Consider the following 27,855-nt stretch of genomic DNA (forward strand, 5'->3'; position numbering starts at 1 on the left):
TGCAGCTGTAGATACTGTTAAATGCATTTGCTGGACAAGTTCAGGGCTGCAGAGCTGCGCAGGATTCTGAACATGGGCACAGTGCAGAAGCACTGTGGGTAGCACATTTTCCCTGCTTAGATTCACAGAGGGGTAGTGACCAGGTGGAAAAACCCCAAACTCGAGGGATCCAGTTTCCCAGAAATGCCCGTCACACACTGGCAATAGGACAGAGGACACCAGCAATCATTATACGCACTGACAAAGAAAACTAGAGCTGAGGATAACAGCACCTACCTCTTGCTTTCTGGGCTGATGGATAGCAATCCCACATCCCTGAAGGGGGAGCAAATAAGGATGGCATGTGTCTGTGGCCTACTGATTAAAGCTGGTAGACAAGATAATTGTCATTGTTTAATGTAAAACAAGGAAATAAGTTCAGCAAAGTGACTGTGGCACCTGGCTCCTACATTCCTGGAGAGTGCCTGGAGAGCAGAGCAGGGGACGTGGCCAGAAGGGGTAGAAGGGGCAAGGAGGAGGTGGGTTGGAGGGGGCTTCGCAGGTGCATCTGCCTGAAGCCCTGGGGGGCCCATGGCTGCTGCTCTCCCAGTTGCAAGGGCCAGAAGTGAGTGTGTGACTCTTCTTAAGGCAGGGCTTTGGAGGTCCTCTGCCCCTTTAGAGGCAGTGGGGTTGGATACGACCCTCAGAAGAGCGTTGATTCATCAGATGGCATGTAAGACTATTTGCACTCTAGTGACATGGTATCTGACAGGGATTGAACCATCATCTCAGGTGATGGTAAGATGATGGCACGTGAGTTCACCATCGTCATTCTATGAGATACACAGCAGGGACTTGGATCAGTGCAGAGGTGCCACACACAAGAAACAGGTATTGAAGAGAAAGAGCTGAGGTAAGCGTGGGGTATTTCATCAACATAATACCTTACCAAAGGAGGTTTTGGGTTCACTGAGATTGTACATTTTTCAGTTTAGCCTTTGTTCTTTTTCTAAAAGAACTGGTCTAATTTTGTTACAAATCCTAGACTTGAAGAGGAACAAACACAGATAATACCCTGGAAGATCATTTATAGGTGATCATGGTGGTCTTACCTCCTGTGGGGTTTCTTTTACTTCATGTGGTACATGCTGACTGTGCCACAGTGGGTGGGGAATGAAGGCAGTCCCTCCTGTAATTATTTTTAAGTCCAATTCTGAGTGATTGATGGGTTCATTGAAAGACACTATCTTACAAGTGTTATCAGGTGGCCTGAAGAGAAAGGAGAATACATTTATTTGTGAATGACTTGCGTGAGACAACTGATAAGAGGAACTATGCTGAAAATGTTCCTCAGTTATTTTTATGGATCTTCCCATAGGATGATGGGTATAGGGTCTCCAGGCAGCACTGGGAATCAGCCAGGGAAACACTGTCCATGAGCACAGTGGGGCATCCCAGAATATTGGCACGTAGACCGTGGTGGCAGGCAGGCGTGATCAGACACAGACTCAAATATTGTTCATTTGGGACAGTCACTGGGAGATTCACAGCTCTCCAAACAACCTTTTCATAGTCTCTGTTGGAAACAAATCTGGACTCTACTACAGGGTGACAACACAGTTGTAAACCATGACCTACTCTGAGGAAGTGCTGGTGACACTGGATGGTAACGGAAGCTCCTGAAGGCCCTCACTGTGTGGCAGATGGGTGCTAGAACATCAGCATTTCCATTTCCTAGCAGTTTCAAGTGGTTGCAAGCAATTTAAAGCAATGTAAAGGTTGTCTCAACCACTGGAAGAAGTGTTTTTCTTTGACAGTTTGCTGAGAGCTTACTGAAGCATGGGAATAATCTTAACTGACTGTTTTCAGAGCAAATAAGAAGTGCAGCAGCGCAGGCTCAAGGGACACTGGCACATTCAAAGCCAGCAAGAGCAGACAATGTTGTAGACACAGGAAAGGCAAATCTTCCTTACTGCAGTGAAACAACTGGGATGGTGGGAGGTGCAGAGCGGGGAATGGTGGAAGTGTCAGAGGGTCCAATTTGGATAAATGTCAAGGATGGGCCTATGGTATTAAATGGAAAAGTATCTGGTATAGAAATGCCTTCTGTGAGGACAGAGTGGGGACATAACGCACTCCAACTAGGACAACCAGTGAGTACATTGCTCTTGAGTGCACCCACTACAACAAGGGCATCACTCATGAAGTGGAAGATAAATATAAACTAGCTTCAGTCCAGTTACCTATGGCCTTTCGTCTCTTCATAATCCAAGGTAACTGTGCCGTATATTTTGAATTTGGCAACCAAATATTCCTCTTGGGTTTTCCTTCATTGCAGTTTGAACTCAGGGTATCTTTAAGGGAAATGGCTCATACCATGTGCCTGATGATCCCTAAAACCAGGGACCTAGGAGTCTGCACCACTGTCCAGCACCCCACTTCAGTGCCCCAGGTTCTCTTCCTCTGCCCAAGTAGAGGTCTCAAGGTCTTCCTCTGCTCAAGCAGTGCAGCTCTCTCTAAGAGCTGCCATGGCAAGTGAGACAGTCGAATGGGGTTCCTGTGGCCCTTTCTGGCCAGAGGATGTTTGTTAGTAAGCAAATAACCTGTTAATGAGTTGATTTTGTGAATTGGATTACCCATTGCACTTTGGGTTCAGTTTCCCAGCTGCAAGAGAAAGGGGTGTCCTGACAGATGATACTGTGCTGATCTAATGCCTTGTAAGCAGAGCCTCTGCAGCAGAAATATTCATGTTCTTATAAAAGCCTGGGGATGGAGGAAATGGCTGTCATGAAAACAGGAGTCAACGGTTTGTTCAGTGGGAGGGTGAGGTGGAAAGGTGGAGGAGAAAGAAGAGGAGACTGCTGTGGGATAGGGGATCCCTGGGAAGTAGTTGTCTGGGCAGCTGGTGCAGAGGGATGTGGAGGAGAGGGTGGAGAGGAAGCCTGCATGTGATCTGCAGAGACAGCACTGAGCCTCCTGCCATGACTGTCAAGATGAATTGGGGGATTGAGGAACAAAAAAGACCATCAGGGCCAAGCAAGATCTCTTTGTACCTCTTTGCTGCTCTTCCAGTCTTTCCTGGGTCATGGGCAGGGACGTGTTGGAATGGTCTTTGCCAACTGCTTTAAAAATCATGACAGCTAATGTATTGCACTTCCAGGCCCCAACATAACTTTTTCCAGAGTAATTACTTTCGATTTCCTCACAATAAATACACTGCTATTTTTTCCTTTCCAGTAATTGAGTGTATTTATTCTTAACTAAGATTAACTGTCTTTTGGAACCCAAAATGAATGGGGTTGCCTTGGGAGATCAATATGAATGCTCATAACAGTTGTCTCTTTGTGAAGCCTGTGCAAGTCCTGAAGACCCTCCAGCTGACCTGAGATGACCATTTCTCCCTTCTTCTTGAGCAGCCCGAGCTAGTGGAAGGTGTCCCTGCCCATGACAGGTGGTTGGAACTAGATGATCTTTAAGGTCCCTTCCAGCCCAAACCATTCTGTGATTCCATGATTATTTTGATGGCCTACCCACTGTGGTTCACCAAGCCCTGTGGGAAGCTTCTGTTAGGGTGGACATTGTAGATGGTGTGGCCTGCTGATGTCACCCCTGGGAGAAAACAGAGGCTTAGATTCATCTATCATTTACTCATTTTGTTCTTTCTCCTTTTTTTGCAAGTTGTCCTCATCTTTCCTCTCTTCTTAAGTTTTGTGGCAGTGTGGGTTCCCAGTGCCACTGGAAAGGAAAGCATTTGCCCTGTGGTTAGAATGTCTTCAGGCTAAGGACTGCATATGAAAATAGGCAGTGACGAGATGGCAGCAGAGACACAGGCTTCTGGAAAGAAGGGTGGAGGACTGAGCTCTGGGGATGTGCCTACAACAAGCCAGATGGATGGTTGCCCTAAACCTTCACAGTTGTCTTGAACTTCTCAGGAGGCAATGAGAGAACGCAGCTGAAACAGGCTCGTTTGGTCTTGGCAAAGGTTTGCACAAGTCAGAAATATCTTCCCTTTCTTTGGTCCTGGGATGGCCCTAGTTCCAGCAGTGATCTCAGCCATGACTGTCTGGTAGGATATTATCATGTTAAGTCACTGGAGATTTACTTGCAAATCTATTTTAAAAATAATAAAAAATCTCTGTCTGTACATATCTGCAGATGCCGTGCATTTCTGTGACAGTCAGCACCAGCTGTCTCCTTACCTACCTGGAAAGGATGTTAAAATGTGGAGGTGAAAGTCCCAGGGAAAAACAGCACCAGCACAGGTCTGAGGTGTTAGTCTGGACTTTAACAGAATCAGTGGGAACAAGAGCTGCTGGATTCACTGCTATTATTGAAATAACATTGACCGGCAAATATGACTCTTCTGTAGCCTTTCCCAGGGCTCAGTTTTTCCTTTAGTGACAGGCATATGCTGATAAAATAGAAAAGGGTAATGAAGGTAGCATGATACCATGAAATATTGCAGTGCAAGAAAAATGATACCGCTATAATGCCAACAGGGCTTCATTTTTCTTTCAAGGTGGATAAACATGCTCTTTTCTTTTTGCTTGAAGGCAGCTGGAGTCTTATTTGACCCTCTCCGGTGTGCCTAATGTCTGGCCTTTTAGTGACAATTGTTGAAATCTCGAAGTTCACGGTGTGATATCTGTGCTTTCTGTCTCCTTCTGCACAGGGTGAAGATCTGAGCCTGCTCAGAAAATGCACAAATCAAGAGAGGTGGAGCAGTCATTTGATCCACAAACAGAAGTTAAGACCATAAAGAGTTGACTGAGCCAGCCAGGCTTGGTCTTAACTTCTCCACCTGACATACGCAGGGAATATCCAGAGAGAGGAAGGGACAACTGACTGGTATTTTACAATGTCAATGATACAAATACCAATTTCTGAATATTATTTGAACTCTGCCATGTATATTTTTAATACAGCTTTTTTAACATGGGCAAATGAGGCAAAGAAGTCTTTTCATGTTGGTAATGACTGGACACCTGAGCTGCCTGTTAGAAATACTGGGAGGACACTTGCAATTTATTAGAAAGCAAATAATAGCTCCTTGGACTTTTGTCTAACAGCCTTTTGGAGGCTCCACAATTTACACTGTGCCCATTCGGGTATTTTTAGGACTATTACTAAATATTAACTATAAAATCATCATATCAGGAATCCTTTCACTATAGACATTCCTAACTACCTAGTTTTGAGCTAATTGCCTTTAAAAATGGCCAGGTTTCTAGGTCTTTAGCAGAAGTACACTTAAAGAGATATAGTTTGATTTCTACCTGATGCCTTGGGTGCGATGATTTATAGCAATATAGGAAGGGGTAGAAAGCTGCAGTCAAACATTGATTTACATCCAGGTAGCACCCCCTTGTTCCTGATGCATGACAGAACAGGACGGTGGTAGAGGAAGAAGGAAAACCCAGAGCAGCAGTTTCATAGTGAGGGTCTGATTCGGGCTATGTGGAAAGATGCCTTCAGGATGCAGGCTAGGAACACGCCCTTTCAAAAACCACTTTGGTTTAAAATTCTTCTGCTTGATAAGAAGCTCCCTCCCAAAGACGTGCACCAGCTTTTGTGGGCATGAAGACAACAGCCACCCTATAATCTGCCCCAAGATGGATCAGCCTCGAGGAACTGTTCCGGGTGAGATGTAGCTCTGCTGCCTTCAGTCCAGTGCAGACATCCAAGAGGGGCTTTGGTGGGAACAGGAGACAAAGTGCACAAGCCCATGGGACCGCAAGCTTCAGCGGTTCTTCTGCCTTTGGGTCAGTTTGTAACTGTTTGCTAATGAAACAAAACAAGTGCATTACCCCCAGAAACTTCCTCTCCACACCAAACACCCCCAAACTGGAGGTTTTGCTGTCTGGGTGAGTTCTGAACATGCCTAGATCACTGCCTGAAAGATTTCCTCTGCATTTCACTAGACCACTTCCAAGGTCAGCTAAGCCCTCCTGTGAAACAAAACTTAATAAACACAATTTGCTAAAATCCCAGAAGTATAGAGTTCACCAAGAGAGGTCTCTCTCTAATGACCGAGTAGCAGGGTCTTTGCTCTGTCGTGTCACAGGTATCTTGGCCCTCTAAGTGCACTCCCCACCGTTCTCTGCAGCAAACTGCAGTACCAAGGTCAGGGGAGGCTTGGAGTGAAGGGCACCCATCAGGAGTCAGTCCCACGGCTCCTGACAACTTTGTGTTTCCTATCACTTTTCTGACTCCTCAAAGGGAAGGTTCAATGATTCTATTCCACTTATTAGCAGGCATTTAATAAGTATTAGTAATTACTAGATGGTATAAATTTTAATAATTATTATTGTAATTCCTAATGCAGCCATTAATCAATTCATTATTATTGAGATGATAATTACTCAAAGATTTATAACTCCAGTTAATTCTTTTTAACTAATTTAATTTGGTGAGGTGAGGAAGTGAAATAAAAACACACTGCATCGTTGGCATTTCTCAGTGGGACTTTTTTGCTTTTGTTTTAGGGTGTATGCACAACTCAGGTGTTTTTTCCCCACATTGCTGGACATGTCCCAGACTTGCAAGTGTATGTAGCTCCTACCCCCTTTGAGAGGTAGGGCACTGCTACTGTCTCTCGCTTATTCTGGGACACCACAGCATGGTTATGGAGCTGAGCACCACTTTTTAGCCCACTGGAGAGGAACTGTATGGGATACTGGTACCTCAAACTGGGGATGGGAGAGAGGGTGCCCTGGGTGGGAATGATCCTGATCTGCCTAACAGGAGACCCTGAGATGGAGATTTGTCTTGAATATTCCCTGTGGTTTAGGCACCATGTTCAGATTGACAGGAGGAGGGGGATTCATGGCCTGAAAGCCTTGAGTGGGATCATGGTTTTCAGAAAAAATAGTATTAATGCCTGAGGAACACTGCTGTGAATGGGATGAGTGTTTAGTCTCAGGACAGGAGAAGTCTCTGCCCTGATTCCTGCTCTGCCATGGGAGATTCCTTCCCAGTGACCAAGGAGAGACATTGTTTCAGTTGGGATGTTCTTTTCTATGGAAACTCTGTTACTTTTCATGAAAGGAAGTGAGATCCAGGAACTGGGAAAACACAGGGCTGAGCCTGTCACCCATCCTCATTCAGCGGGAGTTGTCAGGGTAGCTGGACTGTGGCCTCTCATCAGCACTGAACTCACCTACAATATTCAGATATTTAAACATTCAGATGTGACCCCTGCAATTCTGTGAACGTTGTTAAAGGACACATCCCCTACATCCCCTTGACATATTCACATCTGAAAGTCCCATGTCCAAGTTGAACATATTTCTTCTGGTGACAAGTTGTCTAACTTTTTGCACCCAAGCTATGAGAGATGAATTGCATATGTAACACTGGCCGTGTCCAGGCAGGAGAGTAAGACTCTCTTGCATAGCAAGGGAGAAGAGCAACTGTGCTTGGAGAACTCATTTGGTACAAGTTGGAAAGAGCCTCCTGACATCAGGAATAGCAGAGATGCAGGAGCTGAGGCTCAGCACACTAGGGTGTGTTACAGGACAGTGGCCAAAGAGGCATTACAGATGATGGACTGGGGATTGCAGCAGGGGACAGCCCAGAAGGATATCTTACCAAGGCCTTGGAGATGATAGGTGTGGTGAGTTGACCCTCACCAGCAGCTAAGCTTTCGTTGATGACCAACCCTCTCCTGCGGAATTTCCCTTGCTCAGGTCAAATATGTTTTCGTTATAGCATCTATATCCTTCCTCCTGAGCATTTGCTCTTTAGGGATTACTTCAAAGAGTCTCTCTATTGCTTCGCTGATGAATGGAGCCTTTCTGAGTAGGCCCCCAGGTTGGAAACCGTTTCAATTAATTTTCATTCCCTCCTTTATGCATAACCTCCTAGTCCCCTCAAGAAGCGTCACCATTCCCTCCTGCATAAAATGTAACGTGTCAATTTTTTATTTTCAAATTGACATTTATCTGGGATTTCAAAATGAGTTAAGATCTGATGTGAGTTTCATTTTGCCAGGGACATATTTTGTACTGGATTTGCAAGTTACAAGAGACAATCCTCCTTCCTCCAAGAGGCATCACGCCTGGAAGGGGACTTCCAGTCTGTTTTTTTGAGAAGGAATCCTAACAGACTTTTCCTTTTGCTCCTCCAGACAAAGTTATTTAATAGAGTAACACAGGAACATAAAATATCTGCACTCAAAAATCTGCATGCCTGAGATTACAAATTCCAATAAGCATGGAGTTGTTCTGGAGTTAAATTGTGTCATTTTCTGCAAATGGTACAGTTTTCCATCTGCTTGTGTTTGGGGTCTAATGGCAACAGACACAGTACAAGAGAAGAGCTTTCTTCTTCCTGTATGACCTTAAAGATAATTCCCAGCTTCAACTCTCCCCAGTTAAAACCACCACCAAAAGAACTCATGCAATTAAAAATCAGGGGTGTCCTTATAGATTTCTTACCCTTTTTCAGAAAATACTCCCAAGTCACAAGCTGCAATGATCTCTGAGGAATGGGTCTCCAACAAAGAGGATAGGGCTTGCCAAGAGTGGGGATGGGGAATAGATGGATGGTACCAGTATTCCTCATGCTCACCATGGTGTGGGTGCAGTTTCCCTTGGGACTCCCAAGACAGCCTGAAGAAGCTCTCTTACTTGGCGAGCAAATGTAGGAGAGTGCCATGACGTAAGTGAACGTGTCATTCAATTCATGAGCAGTGCATAGCTGTTAGGAACAGAAAAGCCAGTTCTCTACTTTTGGCATTGTTATTACCCTTCTGTATCTCACCTGTCTCACAGGAGGCTCAGACTCTTTGGCAAGGATTTACCTTTATGTTAAATTTGTATCCCAACATAACGTGTTTACCCACAAAGGGGTGATTCCCTCTCCAGGAAGTCCAAGGCTGTTGTTTAAAGACAACCTGTAAGCACCAGGGCAGCACATTTTGGCATACATCCATGGGGCAGGCATACAGCTTTAGGGGATGGAGAATGCTTCCAGCCTTCCCGGTATGTATTTACTATGGTCTCCTTCACTCCATGGCTTCTTGTTGTCTTTTCTCACTCCTCTGGTATCTCAAATTTCTTCCAGTGATGTTTACTGGACTGCAGTGCCAGTGCAGGGAGATGCTGCTCAGCACCGCGTGTTCAGCCTGTCCCACTTGTGTAGCAGTCTAACATCTTACATCTTCTTTTGTGTCTGTAATTTTGGGTCACATAACCCTTCTGGGACTCTCAAGTTATTTAAATAGCCTCTGTGCTGAGCAGAACAACCATCATTTTCTTGTTTTTTTGAACTAACTTCCTCATTTAGTATTTGCACAAAATAGCTCTGGGGTTGATTTTCAAAGGAAAATCTTCAAGCATTTTGCTGTTCACTTCGGTTGCCTTTACCCTATTCCATGGCAATTGCACAGAGACTGACTTTTAATTAGCTCCAAAGCTGTGTGATATCTTTGGGAGCAGTCAATATAGCTATTTGGCTTCCTTTATTTGTGGAAAAAACATAAAAAATATGCTGAATAGACTGTGTAGTTTCCCTCCAGAAAAGGGGGAAAGAAATAGTCCAATTTCATGTAGTGGCAAGTTTTCTGAAAGTTTGTTTTAGCAAGAAAAAAGAAGGAAAAAAGGAAACAAAAGACTGGGAAAAAAGAAGCATTTATTACACTATAATGAGGTAAAACCAAGCTCACATACCAATGGGGGAGCTGACAATAATATATGGCTTTAATTAGCAATCAGGATTTGAGGAACAGCTTATTATGCTAATAGTTTCAAAGCTTCCCAGTAAAAAAGTGCCTATGGAGAGATTTGCTAATGACAAGGAGATCTCCATTTTGTAATATAATCATGTAATTCTCTAGACAATAATTACACATTTCCTTGCATGTTTGTTATGAAACTCTGGACTTCAGATTCTGAGCTCTGTACTCCCAGTGGACCAAGAAAAAAACATAATGACCCAAAACTTCTATTCCAAAAGGCAGGGAAATGAATTATTTTGCTGTCCTAAAGGAAATTTGCCATGCCGTGGATCTGAATGGAGAAAGCATCAAAGTTTGAGCTCAATTAATTGGAAGTGAAGCAGGACCCAACTGCTGAAGTCAGTGGGATCTGGCCGTACTGAATCTGGAGTAAGTTCATGGTCAGATCTGTAGTGTCAAGGCTGAGCAGTGACTGGTGGGGAGGACGTACCAATGAGGTGTTGGCTAATTAAACTCACAGCTGCAGGATTCAGGGCCCAATGAAAGTTGCTGTGTGGCCCACAAAAAGGATTTGGTGATCAGGAATATATGTTTCTAAGGGCACCACACTTTATACAGGCTGGAGTCAAGCCTGCTCCTAAGGTGAGAGGTGCAGAGGAGGCACTTCTCACCCAAGCTCCCCTGGTGCTTTCACAGCAGGGTGAAAACCATCCACCAGCTCCCCCTCGTTAACTGTTCCTTACCAAAGGATAATCGGGAAAGACGTGTTAAGCCTTTTGTATTCAACCCAAGCCCCTGCAAACAGCTGAGAAGCTGAATGACCAAGCTGCCAATCACCCCCACACAGCAGTTAATTAACTGCAGGCTTTTCTCAGTCTGGTGCTTCCCCTCCACAAGCATTAAGCTAAACTTGAAGTGACCCAGGAATGACAGGCAAAAGATCTCACGCTCTCTCTTTTTTTTTTTTTGACAGGTGACTTCTAACTGTGTGCCTGAAAGTAACTGCTGGCAGACACTGCTGCGGGCAAACTGGAGGCATGAGGGCCTGCCTGCCTGCCTGCCTGCGTGTCCTGCACAACCAGACCTCCCCTGGGAGAGCAGAAAAAAATTACAAATCTCAGTCTTGTCCTCATTGCAGTTCATGGCATCTCTTTTTCCCATCGCTGTACAGAGGTCCAAGGTGGGGTGGACCTTTATGACCATCATCTGGCTGCACCTGTGGAGGCCAGAACGTCCCACCCAGGCACCCCTTAGCTGACTCTTCAAACAATTTATATTTGAAGTTAGTAGGCTATTTCCAGAGACACAAAAATGTATGTTTGTGTGTTTAAAGCTTGCCACATCCTTAATTGAGGTATTCCTGTTTTCTGTGGCAGGATTGTCACAAAAAGGATATGGCCAAAAAACATAGGAAATTGCTAAAAAGACCTTGATTCCTACATGAATTATGCCTGGGATAACAACATCAAAGCAGACTCCATGGCCTCGCAGTAACACTGGCTAATATACTGCAGGCTCATCAGCTACCATGCGATTTCTCTTAAGATGTGGAGACCCCATAGAGTAACAACAGAGTTGTGGCAGGTTCCTTTTTGATGGCTTGGAAGTGCATGGAACTGCTTCCCACAGACCATCCAAAGGAGCAGTGCAAAGGGACTGGACTGGTGTGTGCAGTGTAGCTGACCTCGGCTGGGTCTGCTGTGCCCTGTCTGTTTTGTTGCCCCAAAACACTGCTCTTCCCCTTCCCTTTGGGCTGCCACAATCACTGTAGGACCTCATGGGGAGCTGGTTCAAGGCACCGTGCTGCTGACAACCCCCTTTTGCAAACAGTGCTCTTTCCTCATCCCTCCCAGCTTCCAGTTCTCCAGGGTTTAAAGTCTTCCCGAACTAGATGTTGTCTCCAGCCATCATCTGGAGACTCTGGCTAATCCCTCTGTTGAACCCATCACTAGTTTTTGATTCACCCTGCTCAGGCCAGGCATGTATTGAGAGACTACAATGCTGGAGTTGACAGTCCTCAAATCTACCTTCTCTCTGAGCAGAGCTTTGCTCTACAGTCTACAGAAGTTGAGTGGTGACCTACTGCTACTCTTGTTTAAAAGACAACACACAACACGACAGTCTAGGTGGGAGGACTATGTTTTGCAGCTGTAAACATACAACAGGGTGCAGAGGACCATGGTACATTTGAATTTTGCAGGCTTGTGTGTTTCTGATCCTTTTTTGTGCATTAACTTGTTTTTCCTGGGTTATTTCACATGCCTGCAGCTGACATTAGCTGGCACACAGAGAGACCCAGGGCTTTTGGCCTCTCCGCACCAGTCTATTGTGTTATTCTGGTTCAAACACTTGGCCTGAAACTACTAAGCCTCAACTCTGTTCTCCATAAAATAAAGATAATTCGATGTGTAAATTACTCTTTACCGTGAAAGGTCACCCAGAAGTACTACACTTACGTCCATGGCTTTCACTTGTGCTTAACCACAGATGGGCTCTGGGCAATTCCCACCATCCAGCTGATGCGTGTTGATTTGTGTTTGCCACCAGGCAGGGTAGCCAAAAAATGCAGCCTCCTGGGCATGTGGCATCTGGGGACACGTTGCCTGATCTCACCTCGCCCTCCCAAAGAGGCAAAAATTCTTTTCAAGATTCCAACCGGATAAGGAAACCTCCCAGTAACAGCACAAAAATTAGTTGAATAAACTGTTTTGAATGCAATCCGAGACATTCATGAAACAGGGAGGAAAACTATTATCAAACCTTCCCCTCAGAGCCACAAAATCAGGAGGCTGAAGGCAGGAACCCTGATTCTCAGGATTCGTATGTGGAGAGGAACAAGAAAAAAGTAGGCTGACAAAAGAACCCCTAAACCTCCCAAAGCCTACACCCCTTCACCCGAATACCACAGGGCTGTCAGAGGAATAATCAAACATCAGTACTTTCACTGTTGAACTGGAGAATCAATATCTGGCACCCACTTTTGCTCTTTTGTAATGTGCATGTCATGTGTAATGTCATGCTGCTGGGAAGTCCAGGTCAGTGTCTGGCTCCTGCCACACTGACTCTGAACAAATGTTTTCAAAAGAGTAAAAGAAATACTTTCAGGACTGAAAGTTGAAGGTGGTTTTCATCAACTTGCGTAGTTTGGGCAGCAGCATAATGATGAAATCTGGAAGGTTTTCAGGCTTCTTCAATAAGGGTGATTTAACCCTATAAGCAAAGTATGTCCTGTAGTCCATTATACACAAAGAGAACAGGTACTGGGAGAGTTCAAAGACGAAAATAATGTTCTTTCAAGAGTGTAGCACAGAAAATGAAATGAAAGCCAAAAGTTCAAACAAATTAACCAGAAAATTAGGCATTAAAATTCTTTATAGTTTTCTTGTTTGCACATTTCTTACCATCAAACATCTGCAGGGTATTTAGTGACTACGGGATGGAGCAAGCAAACATATTAAATGGTGAATGTATTTTATTTTGAAGTACAGTCTCACAGGTGGATGACAGAGAGAGCATAGCTGGTAGGTCACAGCTGGAGTGACAAGAGACAAGAACCCTCCAAAGCATGTGTGCTCAGAGAACGCAGCTTTGCAAGAGCTACTGATAGAATCATAGAATGGTTTGGGTTGGAAGGGACATTAAAGATCATCTAGTCCCAACCCCCCTGCCATGGGCAGGAGCACCTTCCACTAGCCCAGGTTGCCCAAAGCCCCATCTAATGTGGCCTTGTACATTTTCAGGGAGGGGGCAGCCAGAACTTCTCTGGGTAACCTGTTCCAGTGCCTCACCACATTCACAGTAAAGAATGTCTTCATTATATCTAATCTAAATCTACCCTCTTTCGGTTTAAAACCATTACCTCTTGTCCTATCTCTACACTCACTGATCAAGAGTCCTTCTCTTCTCCAGGCTGAACAACTCCAACTCTCTCAGCCTGTCTTCATAGAAGAGGTTCTCCAGCCCTCCGATCATCTTCGTGGCCCTACTCTGGACTCGCTCCAATGGGTTCATGTCCTTCTTATGTTGGGGGCCCCAGAGTTGAACACAGTACTCCAGGTGGGGTTTCACGAGAGTGGAGTAGAGGGGGAGAATCATAGAATACCAGGAAGGGACCTCAAGGATTGTCTGATCCAACCTTCCTTGGCCAAAGCACAGTCTAGACAAGATGGCCTAGCACTCTGTCCAGATGAATCTTAAAAGTGTCCAGTGTTGGGGAATCCACCACTTCTCTGGGGAGATTATTGCAGTGGCTGATTGTTCTCACTGTGAAAAATTTTCCTCTTGTGTCCAATTAGAATCTCCCAAAGAAAAACCTGTACCCATTACCCCTTGTCTTTTCCACGTGACTCCTTGTAAAAAGGGAGTCTCCATCTTCTTTGTAGCCTGGACCATGGTGATAAGGTCTGCTCTAAGCCTTCTCTTCCCAAGGCTGAACAAACCCAATTCTCTCAGCCTTCCTCACAGGGCAGGCTTCCTAGTCCGTTGATCATCTTTGTGGCCCTTCTCTGGGCCCTCTCCAGCCTGGCCACAGCTTTTTTTGTATAGCAGGGACCAAAACTGAACCCAGCATTCCATCCGTGGCCTGACAAGTGCTGAGTAGAGCAGGATAATGATGTTATCTCTGCTGGTGATGGCCTTGTTGATTGAACCCAGCATCCCATTGGCTTTCTTTGCTGCTGCAGCTCACTGTTCACTCATGTTCAGCTTGTTGTCCACCAGGACCCCCAGGTCCCTTTCCACAGATGTTCTCCAGCCAGGTGGATCCCAGCCTGCGCTTCTGGATTAAGTTTTCCCAGGTGCAAGACCATACACTTGGCCTTGTTGAACTTCATAAGGTTCTTGTTAGCCCACTCCTCCAGCCTATCCAGGTCTTCCAGGGTGGGTCTCCCTTCCGCAGTGTCCACTTCACCACTCAGTGATCCATCACCCAGATCCCTTATGAAGATACTAAACAGCGTTGGGCCCAATATCGATCCCTGGGGGACCCCACTTGTAACAGGTTGCCAGTTTGAAAAGGAGCCATTTCCCACCACCCTCTGGGTGGGGCCTGTCAGCCAGTTCCCCACGCACTGTACAGATCACTTGTCTTGACCATAATGTATCAGTTTCTCTAGGAGGAGGCTGTGGGGGAGGCTGTGTATTGAAAGCCTTGGAGAAATCCATGTAGACAATTTCCACTGCTTGTCCCACATCAACCGAGTAGGTTACTCTTTTGTAGAAGGCGATCAGGTTTGTCAAGAACAATTTGCCCTTGGTGGATCCATGCTGGCTTTTCCCAGTCACATGCTTCATTTGACTTGTGGTAGCCCCCAGGAGGATTCATTCCATAACTTTCCCAGGGATTGAAGTAAGACTGACGGGCCTATAATTTCCTGGATTCTTCTTTAAGACTCTCTTGTAGATGACGGTGACATCAACCTTCTTCCAGTCTTCTGGTATGTCCTCAAATCTCCATGACTTCTCAAAGTTTATGGAGAGTGGCCTCACAAGGTTATCAGCCAGATCTTTTAACACCCTCGGGTGGATAACTTCAGGGGTCGTGGACCTGTAGGGGTCAAGCTCTGTAATCGTTCACATACCAACTCTTCCTTCATTGATGATGGGTCTGTGTTTGCGTCAACCTGGATTTTTGTTCCCAAGGCCTGGGGCCCAACCGTGCTGGTAAAGACAGTGGTGAACAAAGTGTTGAGAACCTCTGCCTTTTCAGTGTTGCTGGTGACTAATTAATCTCTCCTGTTTAATAGCGGGCCAATATTTTCCTTTTGTTTCTGCTTGTTGTTTACGTACCAAGAGCCCTTTCTTGTATTTTTTGACATCTCTGGCCAATTTCTATTCGAGTTGAGCTTTTGCTTTTCTAACTGCATCTCTGCATACCCTGTCAATGTCCTTGCAGTTCTCAATGGGTATTCGTCCACTTTTCCATCTCTGGTACCCTTCTCTCTTGGTTTCAATCAGACTCAGAAGCTTGCAGTTAAGCCAAGGGGAACTCTTGTTCCGACTACTTCCCTTACCTTTAAATGGGATGAACTGTTCATTTCTTGTTAATGAAATCACATCATCAGTGGAGCATATAAAGGAGACTGACGAGCCTGTTAAAAGACAGCTGAGAAAGGGTCTGGTGCCTGAGTTCTTTTTATAAGTGGGAAAGAGGCTGAGTGCTCTGGGGTTGCTTAGATGCCAGGCAGATAGCAAAGCCAAAGTCTTACTTAACAAAGTAGATGATCCAGTTTACATAGCTTACAGACTAGACTAGACTAGACTAGACTAGACTAGACTAGACTAGACTAGACTAGACTAGAATAGAATAGAATAGAATAGAAAAAGAAAAAGTCTTTTTATTGGGACTTTTAACTCAATAAATTTAACATTAGGGCTTTCCGGTTCCACTTTTCCCTCAAAAGCATTTTTCAGTTCAGGTACATTTGATGATACCTCATAATCAATATATATACTAATTCAGGAAGTATCACACAGGTGCATAAGCATGATTTGATAGATAGAATTATACAGATATATAGGATGATATATCTTGAGTGTGCAAGGAGCCTTTTAGTTCTCTGTAGTAAAAAATATAAAATAAGATACAAATAGTGAATAGGCAGTTTTCTCACTCCCCTTTACTGGCTGTATTCAGGTGGGGAAGAAGCTGACCCTAGGGACTCTAGCAAATCTAAGGTGTCTATGTGAGCTCAGTTTTCCTACACTGCGGTCCTGTATTTGCTGGAGGAGAGTTCCTTTATTCCTCCTGGACTTGTAGATTTCACTGCTCTGTTTCCCTCTGCACCCTTCCCTCTACACCCAGGAGATGGCATCAGCACATAACAGCTTTCTTTGATCTGTTTCTTGTCGGAGCCTTTTATATTTTCTCCATTTCAGAGGTTGTATTGCTGTACTAATTCACCCTATTCATTTCAATTAAGTGATTAATTTTAATATTCCAGGTTATTATACAGCATGTTTAAGTATGCTCAGTGTTCTTACTGTCCTTGTGCTAGGAAGCTCATTTCATTCTTCAGCGTTACAGAAATTTAGAGAAAACAGTAAAATCCAGTTACTTCTCTAAATGGAGTATGTTTCACACATACATTCTTTTTCATATCTAATATTTCTCAGCTAACATACTTGAAGATGGACATCAGAACTAGAGATGCAGCAATTAAAGAACAAGACAGCTGATCCACATACAGAAAAGTGTGTATCTGAATCGTAAGATTAATAAATACACTGGGTTTGGTACTTAGAGTCTTGAAGTTAATTAGGAAGTTTGTTCTCTGTAACTTTTCTTTTTCTGGTATGAGTTTATTTTACCTAGGATGAGTAATCTCTTTTAACCTCATCTTCGGTCCTTAGTTCAGTTGCGAGGTGTAATCTAATCTGCTCAGCAAAAAGGGATGTTTCTGTATTTGTCAGCCTCTGACATTTCCACCTCAGCAGGGAGAAATGACAGCTGATTGTGAAAAGTTGCTGAAGGATCTCATGATCCTCAGTGACTAAGTCAGAAAATGGCAGGTGAATTGCAATGTCAATAATTGCAAAGCAAGGCACAATCGTTTAGAAAGGTGTACTCTGAGCTAGATATTGCTGCTCAGGAAAGAGATCTTAGAGCGACTCTGGGGAGTCCTCTGCAAATGCTATCTCGGAGTTCATTGATGTCTCAGAGTCTTTAGGTAGTGTTAAGATGAAGTGATGAAGAGGACATAAGACATGCTTGTGCAGCTCTATAATCCACCATGTGCCTGCTCCTTGGGTACGTGTGCAGTTCTGATCCCTACGCCAAAGGCAGGAACAGATTTGAAAAGATCCAGAGAAAGGCAACAAAAATTACTGAGTCCTGGAATGGCCTCCACAAATAGACAAAGTAGGCTGTACCCATTCAGCCTGGAACAGAGATAAGTGAACATCTATTAAAGGTATATAAACGCAAGAGTGTCATAGGAATAGGAATTGTAATGACTATCCACTATCTCTCACAAACTGAAAATGGGTAGGTAGTAAACAGGATGGTGTGAGACCAGATATAAAACAGACTAAATCTATTTGTTTGGGTTTTTTCATTCAAAGTATGACTAAATTGCACAACTCTCGACCACAATGTACTTGGTGTCTGAAAGTATTAGTGAATTCAATCTGTGGTTAAAGAAGTTGACAGAGGAAGTCCAAGAAGAGTTATTAAGCAGAAAGATGCACTGAAAGCCCTCAGGTGGGTGAGTCCTAAGCTGTGGTCACTGGGACATATACCACAGGTAGAGGAATAAACTTGCTTTTTCCTTTATCACACTCTGTTCTCAAGTGTATTTTACTGGACACATTCAGAGACAGGTAATGAGTAGATGGACCTTTGGGTTGACACAATTTGTTGACTTCTCTATCAAGTGTCCATACCATGACACAGTGGCATGTGTGAGCTGAGATCCTAGATGGAGGAGAAGACTAGGGTGCATTGGCTGGAGCATGACTGAAGAGCTTCCCAGTCCCTCTGCTTGTGCCACCACCCACTTTTTTGAGGGACCTTCCATTGCTGTATAAGACCCAACACATTTCAGCTGACCCGAGCTCCTTCCACTGTGCCGTTCACCCACACCTGCTCCAGTCCACAGACACATCCTGCTCTGCTGGAGACACTCACTGCAAAAGCCTCCAAGATACCACTCTGCCTCCTACTCTCACAGGCCTCCAGTCCTTCAGGGTGGTATTGTTTTTGATTCCTGCAGGCTATTGCAATGGAAAGTTTTACTTTTCATTTTTAAACTGTTATCTTCTAGACTGCAGAGAATGTAACACGGTTTATAATATAATATATTGTAATTGATTATACAATTTAAGAATCAAAATCACACTACATTGTGCCAAAATTAAATGTTTTCATTGGCTGCTTGTAATTTTCCCCTCAAGAATTACCCATCGAGAATATATAAATGTTTCGTTTCTCATTCCTTTTGGGACTATATTTCAAAATCTTTAAAAATCTTTATGCTAAAACCCAACGTCTCTCTTCTACACTACTCCGGTTAGCAGAGCCCTATTAAACCCACATGGAGCAGAGCTTTGTCCTTGGCAGGGAAAAGGATCAGATAATGCCTGAAGCTCACTAGGGATTTAATTCTTGTTATTAATTTTATATAGAAGCTGTCCAGATACTACAAAGAAAGGGCAGGAGCATGAACCCCACAAATAGATCATCAACAAAAATTTATTAGCAGTAACATATGTTGCAAAGGGAGAAGTGCGTCTGATTCATCTGCCTTTTGATACCACCTGGTATTTCTTTTACTCTTTGACACAAGGAAAAAAAAAGACAAATAACTGAGATATGGATCATCCATGCCTCACTGCATGTTTTGCCATTAGCAAGGCATTATCGTTGTTTTAGAAGTATGAGATTTTTTTCCTCACATATTTCTTTTCCTGGTGACCATCAGGTTTGTAGCCTGCAACAATGAGCTGGGACAACTGCAGTGAGTGTGGTCATGTGTGATTCACCCATTGGGGGTCCTCACAGATGTCCAACAGAGTGCATAAAGAAGTAGGTGTATTGAATTAAAAGCAAGATTTGAATTAAAAGTAGAATTAAAAGCAAGCAAACACATAAAAATGCCCACGGGGATAGGATCTTCCTGTGAAAGCCTTATTTCTTTGTATAGTTTGTAGAGGGTTTTTTTTGAGAAGTTTGGTGGTATCTAGGGGTACACAGCAATTTTTTGTATTGAGGATGCAATGCACGGTGGAAGATTTTCCTATGGAAAAAGTCCTTAAGGAAAATTGTTCAGGCCTTGGACCCACATCCTTTCTTCCGGAAAACTTGTGTAGTGAGGTCTCTGTGCAAAGCACTTCCTGAGCATCATATCCTAGGCTCTTCTGCCCGGGCTTTGCACCCATACAGTCTCAGAGAAGCACAGCTGCAAGTGCATCAAAGCCTTATCTTTGACTTTGCCATGTATGACTCATTAACTGCTCTGTAAGTGAGAACTAAGGTCTGGTAAGGATGCTAGGTGTCTCCTCACCACACTGCAGAGCTCTGGGCTCTGCTACCCCTCCTCAGAGCAGCTTAAACCAAAGTAAGAGACAGGATTAGCCACAAGAGCCTGTGAATGTTGTCTTCATGGTCAGTGTTAGCGCAAAGACACGTGGAACTTTAGCCCAAAGGTGGCAGTACACCAGCATCAAGAGTTGAACCTGCCTTTGGGAGGAAACAACTCACAGAGGAACAGGATTTTCCGTGGGCAATGGAGCAACAGACTTATGTTGCCATCTGCCTTCCTGATCTCATCTTTCCACCCATCTGATGATGTGAGCAGGGAGCTCTGAGCACTGCCCAGGTTCCTGAGGATTCTAGGACATACCTGAGGGTATGACCCCCAGCCAGGCTCCCTGCCCATGTGTGGCATGGGTACAGTCAAGTCATGGAGTATAGTGGCTGTGTCCTTGCACAGAACTGATTCCCTGGTCCAGATACAAACAAGATGTCACACTGCTTACTCCATAGGTCCAGTGGTAGGTATGGAGGATGAGGTGCAGAGTTTTTATGTCCCATCTGCAACTCCAGAGGAGAGCCACCTGCTCCACGTGCAGTCCCCATGGACACGTCACAGTTACCCTGGCATGGGTGAAAACAGCTTCACATCTCATCCCCAGCAGTTTGCCTGTGGGATGAGTCTCTAGTCAAGTATAAGCATTTTGAAAACTGAGCCAGAAAATCATTTTAGTGACTGTGGGTTTCTTTTGAGCGTGGGGTATTTCTTATTTTTTTCTTTGTTACAGTAGCAACAGTTAATAGCAAGTTTACATGAATGATTCGTGGTTTTCAATATAATTCAACTATACATGGAATATTACAGGAGTATTGTGAAACAAAGTAAACCATGATTGCTCTTCTGATTCACACCTAATGATTCATAAGTTATTATCAAAACAAGTGCGGTGAGTACAGGGCTACACTCCTAAAGTAAATTGATTTTGATGGCTTTAATTTGGTTTTTGCGTGCACATGAAAGTTGCTCAATAGAGAGGCTTGTAAGTAGATGTCATGGTGATGCCCCAAATCTTGTACCTTTTTCTTGCCCCTGTGTAAATTGGACAAAAATTAATACTGTCCTCAGGTGTTTTTGCATCTTATAGAAGTGGCACAGATTTTGTGGGAAAACAGAGAATTGGATTTGAGGATCCCGAAAGCAAAAAGATGCAATACATAATGAATTATTCAAACCTACAGGGACTGGTACAAATCTATATTTTGGGAACGCGAATTTTTTGCCAGGCCTGTATTTTCAGGGAGGGCTGATTTGCTGTGTGAGCCGGTGGCGCTGTGAGGTGATGGCAGCTGCCTACCTTCAGATCAAGGATGTGTCCAGAAGGGCTTTGATCCTTTCGTTGAGTCACTCTTTGCTCTGATAGTTTCTGCATTTCACTGACACCTGAGCTCATCAGGGATGATGAAAGACTCACTGTCCTAGCCTTGAGCACATCCATATTTCTGCAGCAGATGGTCTACAGAGAGGATCCTATGGAGTCAGGCAGGCCAGCCCAGCCCTTCAGTGGACTAAACCCAAGCTCCTCTTCCTCCACAGTCTCTCCTCCTCTTGTTAACAACTTTAAATTTCTCACAGTCATCTCTCTACCAAAGTTTGACTCTTCCTGTATTTAAAAGCAGAAACGTTTTCCCCAACATCAACCCTGACTTTAGCTCAGTGACTCCATGTGCAACACCAGCTGCACTGTGTCACAGCACAGCTGTCTGCACACCACAATGCCTGCGTCCACACTTAGTAATGCAATTGCAAGAGCTGCAAAATGTGCACGTGTGTACGTACATGATCTGCTTTTCCTTCGGGGAAGAGGGGCTCTCCATCTGTCTAGGAAGCAGCTGCAGTTGCATCAAGGCAGCTCCTTAGAAGTGCAGAATTAGAACGTGTAATTAATAATACCTTGCCAGGGTGATGGCCTTGCACGAATAAAAACTAATCCAGAGCATGTTTCTGCCTTCTTGCAACTTTTAATCTTCCACATACGCCGCTGGGAACGTTTCTATGGTTACCTCCTAGAATATCAGTTTGCCAACATCAGGTCATTTCCATCCTGGAACCTAAATTCAAGCTCGTTTTTTAGCTGTGCTTAACTTTAGTACTGATTTTTAGTAGAGCTGGAGGTGTAAAGCTTAGATGCAAATACACCACCATTTTTGTAGTGCCTGTCACAACTTTGATAGCAATGCAGAGCAGAGTCTCAGCAAGAGAAAGACAAAATATCAAGGGTTTCATGTCCAGAAATTGTGGTGTCATGTGGCAGCTCACACAGATACTCTGGACATGACCACAGCAAAAGAGACTCACAGCCATTTAATTAGGTTATCTCCAATTACAGGCTCTGGAATCGCTGTCAGGAAGGTGAGCAGAAGGTGAGAAGAAGAAACTTTTTTAGTATTGAAGGCAGTAAGAGTGATTATTTGCAGCCAGTAACTATGTGTGCTCCTACAAGAGGTGTGCCATTTGCAAATGTGACAGTGGAGCAGATGTCTATCCCTTCTCGGTACCTTTTGATGATAAGAAGTGGGAATTTTGTTGCTGCCTGGGCTAGTGTATTTCTGCATTCATAATGATGCATTTCCTAAGCCAAAACTTTTCCTGACCTGAGTTTGAATGCGTGTGTAGCACTGAAATATATCCCTTTAAGTGCAGTTTCCATTACCGAGTTGTATTAGAAATATGCTGTGAATATGAGAAAGAATGTGAAACCTCGTTGTCAGCTCTAACCAGATCACTTCTTTTTCTTTTCAAACCAGGGAGGTCATGTTGCTGATAGTCACAAAAATAAGCTTTTTTGAGTCAGCAGCTTTGCCTGATCTGTCAAAAATGTCACAACTTGCTTGTAAATATTCCAAAAGCCAGAAGTCTTTGTTTCAAAAGCCAATTATGGTGGCTGACTGACAACAATGCACTTACTTATCACAGCATCCAAAACACCTGGCCACTTAAAAGCAACTAAGTGAATGGTTAGGGGCATCATAAATCTTGCAGTGCCCACATAGCAAACAAAATATTCATGTTAAGCATAAAATTTTATCATAGTACAAGGACCCTAATTCTGACCCAAATGGAATATTATTGTTCCACCAGCAAATTCAAAATGCAAACACAACACAAAGTCATTTTACAGCAGGGACATGAAAATTATAGATATGTAGTTTCATGACATATTCACATAGCAGTGACAGTATTCCTGGTTCCAGTACAAAACAAAATAAAAAACAAAGTTTGAGGCACAGAACAGATTTCTGAAGATGGCTGGAGAAAATTCTTTAAGACATTACAACTAACTCTGAAACTCAGTGTCTTTTAAGATACCTTCAGTAAAAAGCAAATAGAGTAAAGATTTAATGCATGCCTAGAGGTCTCCCTGGGTATAAGGCTTACTAATCATGTTGCTAAAGGCATAAAATCTTGCTTTACTTAGATATTCACAAGTGACCTAGGACCCTGCTAGGAAACCCAAAGGATTAAAAGGGAGATCTGCAGAGAAGATCTCAAAATAGGAGTTACGAGGCCTGATCCCGTATTCCCAAAGGAAAAGAGCTCAAGTGCTGGACTGAAGTTTTAAAGGGAGCTACAAAACTTTATCTAAATCTCTTTCCAGAATTGAGGAGAAGCATCCTGCACGCACCGAAGGAGGCTGCCCATGCAGTCCAGAAGCAAACGGCAACTGCAGAAAACGTCTTTACAACCACTGCATGGGCATGTTGAAGAGCGTCATGTAGTGGTGTCAGCAGACAGTTCTGTGGGCTCAATATGGGCATCATTCAAGTCAGAGGAAGGGGGTGTGTTCTTAATAATGAAGTAAAAAATAGAATAACAAGGAGATGTGGGGAGGCTGTGAAACCTCACAGAGTCACAGGTCGTGCTTGGTGTGCGTGCAGGTGCTGCCCAGAGCTGTGCGTGCAGATGTGCTGCCTGGTGTTCTCCTGCTACACCTCTGGTGTGAACTGCAGGATGGGGCAGAAGGAGGGATCAGAAAGACATTTGGCTGCTGGCAAAAGGGAGAAAAGCAAACAAATCAGCATGCTGGCAAGGTGTTCAGTTGGAGGGCAGCAAGTGAAAAGGCAAGTTTGGGGTCCTTTGCTCTGCAAAAGAGGACCATGGCCCTTCAGGATGATGGAGGAGCTAAAAAAGAGAAGGTCCTGGGCAACAGGAGGGCAGTGGGCTCCCCCAGGCATGGGTGTGGAGTGATGTGAGCTCCATTCGTGGTGCAGGTCACGGGTAGTGGCAATGTTTGGGGTGGGGGGTGAATTCTTCAAGAGCCTCATAGTGCTCACAGGAGTGATGCAATGCCTGGGCAGCCTGTAGCCTGGGCAGTGCAGGCTGCAGACAACAGGTCTGGATCAGGGCTCACCGAATGAGTCTCTACCCATGTCTAAGCAAAAACTCTTGCGTCTGAACAGATCCTTGCAGCGGGCTCACCGAAACCTCACTACCAACACTGAGACAACCACATCATATGGTCTAAGCACACTTCAAGGCTGTAACTGCCTCGTTATCCATTAGCAAAACCCAAATGATTTCTCTGTGTCAAAGACAAATCCTTGCATGTATCCTCTCCTCCTGTTCCCATCACAGCAAGGCTCTGGCAGGGCTCTTGAGGTCCTGCCCAGAACTGGCACAGGCACAGGAGGACTCTGGGCATGCTTTGGTGTGCACGCTGCCCTGCTCCCAGTGGCAGCAAGGTTTTGTCTGGGCATGATGCTGAGTGACTCAGCAGCATGCCTGGGTCAGGCAGGTCACACAGGTGATGCTCCTGGACACTCTGGAGCCCCGTAGGTCTCAGTGGGTAGACCACCAAGGCAGGATTGAAAAGGACTTTCTCCTACTGTATCCTATTATTTCACCCAGGGACAGTTGCTTTTTCTCAGAGAGGAGGGTAGGTAATCCAGAAGGTCTCTCCAAGCCATAGAATAGGTACAACACTCTCTTGCTTGTTGCTTGGTAGATTAACTTAAAACAGGGTTACATGCAGAGCAGTCAGTGTTTGCAGTGACCTCACTTCACGTGTCTTCCAGGGGATGGGGAGTTGCTTAAGACTGGGGGTAAGTGATGTAAGTGGGAGCTCAATGTTTGTTTTTAGGGAAGGGAAGAAGAGGCAACGTCCCCTTTTCCTGATGGTGGAGACAAGCAACACCTGGGGATGTAAGATCAAAATGGTAAATAAAATAACTGTAAATATCTCAACATGACCTTATCTGTGATTCAAATACATTGCACTCTATCATGCAAGGTGCTGTGGGTCTCTGGAATGGGTAGACCGTGCTCATCCCCTGCACTGCTGAACCCCCTGAAGCACAGCAGGGTGCTGGAGGACTGGCTCAGGACCAGGGTTTGTGGTAGGTGGTGGCCACTGCCACCCTCCAAGATGGATGCTCTGGAGCCCTCTGCTCTCCAGACAACCACCTGGGTCCCATCCTGTGTGGGGGCTCCTGGCCAGCCTCTGCTCAGCCTCTCCTGCTTTCACCCCCACACAAATGCCCTGCTTGGACCCATCTCTACTTCCTTTCTCTCTGGCAGCATCAGACATGGCAGGAGCAAAACAAGTCTTTGCTGCTGTCCCAGGACTTGGCACCAAGGGACACCCTGTGTGAAGCACGTCCCTGGTCCAACCCCCCTCTCTTTTTGAGTATCCACTGGTTGTACATTGCTGCAGCCTGACGCAATGTGTTAAACCACAGTGCTCCTCAGATATGGCTCGTTTGGAAAAAGATTACTGGGGACACCAGTTGTTTTGTCAGAGGGTCTCTTCAGTGTTCTTGCTCTCTCCATGCTCTCATTCCCACAGGAACATTATTTTTTTCCTAAGATAAAGACTTGCCAACTGGTCTTAAAAATCCAAACATCTTCCTGGCCATGTTTGTGCAGCCATAACCCTCTTTCACGTGGACCAGCTTCATAAGCACGTTACCTAATAAAACCTGAATGATCCATAAGGAGATTTCTTCTATAGCTATTTATTTCATGCACAGTCTGAAAACTAATTATGATTGTATTTGTGGTCTTATTAGATGTGTTTTGCCTTTCCAGCATAGCTGGGAAAGGAAACATTTGTCTGAACTAAAGAGTAGGAAGTCAAGTAGGGCTGTCTGCAGCCATAGGACACACAGACCATTGCTCTGTCTCAGGAGTCAAGAGAGATTTAAAGCAATTCTCTGCTTTTGATGTTGCCAGACAACATTGGGAAGGGCTTGCTTTCTTTTTTTTTTTTTTTTTTTCCCTAATCTGTGAAACAGTAAGAAATCATTAGGTAGTGCAGAAAAGCAAGGAGGACACAGGGATTAGGTCTGTCTGTGCTGGCAGAGAGGCTCTGCCTTGACACTGGGAGAGAGACTACTAAAACATGTCTTTGTCAGAGGTGGGGAGCACAGCCAAAGATTCATCCCAAGCATTTGTACCGAATGGTGGTTTTCAGATTCGGTTCCCCCCAAAAAGAAGATTTTCCTTCTCATTAGTACTTGATTTGTCATTTTGTGTTACTAACAAGTACCTTAACTGTAAAACTGGGAAAGAAAAAGAAACTTCTGCAGATCTTTTTAATAAGACACGGGTACGAATGGCATTACAAGATAATTCTTTAATAAGTGAAAATTAAATCTGATGGAGAATTTATGCAGTTGAATCATTTATTTAGATGTTCAAAGCACCTATCCATAACAGTGAGTAAATTAAAAATACACAAGCAGGGATAATCCCACAAAATCAAGCCAGTATTAATCTCTCAGCCTCTTGCTGGAGACAGGCTGTCTGAAAGATTTTTTCCTTTCTCAAGTATTCTGGCTCAGTTTGATCCCCGTTTTGTGTGAGGCAAACGTTCAGTATTTCTATTAAGTACCTGTTATTAAATCACAATCAGTCTGTTGTAAAACTCAGCCCTTGGAACTACACAATGAGATTTGTTTTCCTCCTCTGGCCGCGGTGTACCAGGGATGTCTCTGGGGGGTGAAAGCAAATGCAAAGATTTTAAATAGAAGGGCTTCTCTCTTTCCCTGGCATTTCAGTAGATAATTGAAGGCAAAGGAAAGAGCTTCAAGCTCCATGCCAGACTCCGTGTGTACAGGAACACAGCCCTTTTGTTTATTTCCTGCAAAATTAAGACAAATTAAATATGACTAATTCTACTTTTTTTTAATTATTCCTGCACTGATGCCACTTCATTATCTCAGCTAGGTAAGCAAGCAACCTGTTCCAGAGACTGAGGAAGGGAAAGGTCCAATGAAGAGGCTTTAAATGTCACCTGTAGGCAAATTGAAAATTTCCCCTCAAAGTGCTAATCTTTTCTTTATTGCTTTAATGACAGTATACTTGTTGTTCGTGGCAAATACTGCTGCATTTATTTAAAAACCAAGCATAGAAAAGCCCTGAAGTACTTCTGGTGAAAAACCCCAAATATTTTATTCATTCTGAAATGTTTCCTCGGTGTTGCAGTGAGCCTGTAATTAAAGTGTTGTTACTTGCGGCTGTAGGGTTTGCTGCCCCTGTGCTTTCTGCAGCACAGGACCCTGAATTCAAAACTCCTTTAAGAAAGAAAAAAAGTCTGGAGAGATTTGCTGTTAGCCTAACAGTAGTCACCCAACAGATACTTAATATTTTTGCAGAATCAACAGTTTGCAGCTGTGGAAAAGGCAAGGTCCCATTAATGACTAAAGCGATCACAGCAGAACTCAGGTTGGAGGCGTCCTCAGGAGGTCTCTAGACCTGCTCAGAGCAGCTTGAGGTCAGGCAAGATTGCTCAGAGCTTTTATTCAATCTGATCTTGAAATCTCCAAGGTTGGAGACTACACAATCTCAGACATAGACATCTGCCCTGCATGAGGACGTGTAACTGCTGATGTCTTAATGTGGAGCCAAAATCCACTCTCGGCTCCATGCAGTAGGTTTTCACTGGGGCTTTTCTCTCTGTCTTGTACTGGTAAGGTTTATAGATATCCCTGGGTATAGTCAGGTTCTGCTTGAAAGTTTTGCTCTCTTAAAGGCTCCACAAAGACCTGAAATAATCAGGTTCTGTATAAATGGCTTTTAATTCAATTAATATAATTGATGTCATTAAGAGCACAGACTAGACGGGATTATTGCTCTCAGAAGTAAGAGTTAGGACTCACACCACTGCAAATTTGGGCATCAGCAACATCAGCACTTCTATTTAAGCTTTTCTCCCTGTGTCCCCTTTTA

This window comes from Strix aluco, chromosome 18, assembly GCF_031877795.1.
Source record: "Strix aluco isolate bStrAlu1 chromosome 18, bStrAlu1.hap1, whole genome shotgun sequence".
Lineage (NCBI taxonomy): Eukaryota > Metazoa > Chordata > Aves > Strigiformes > Strigidae > Strix > Strix aluco.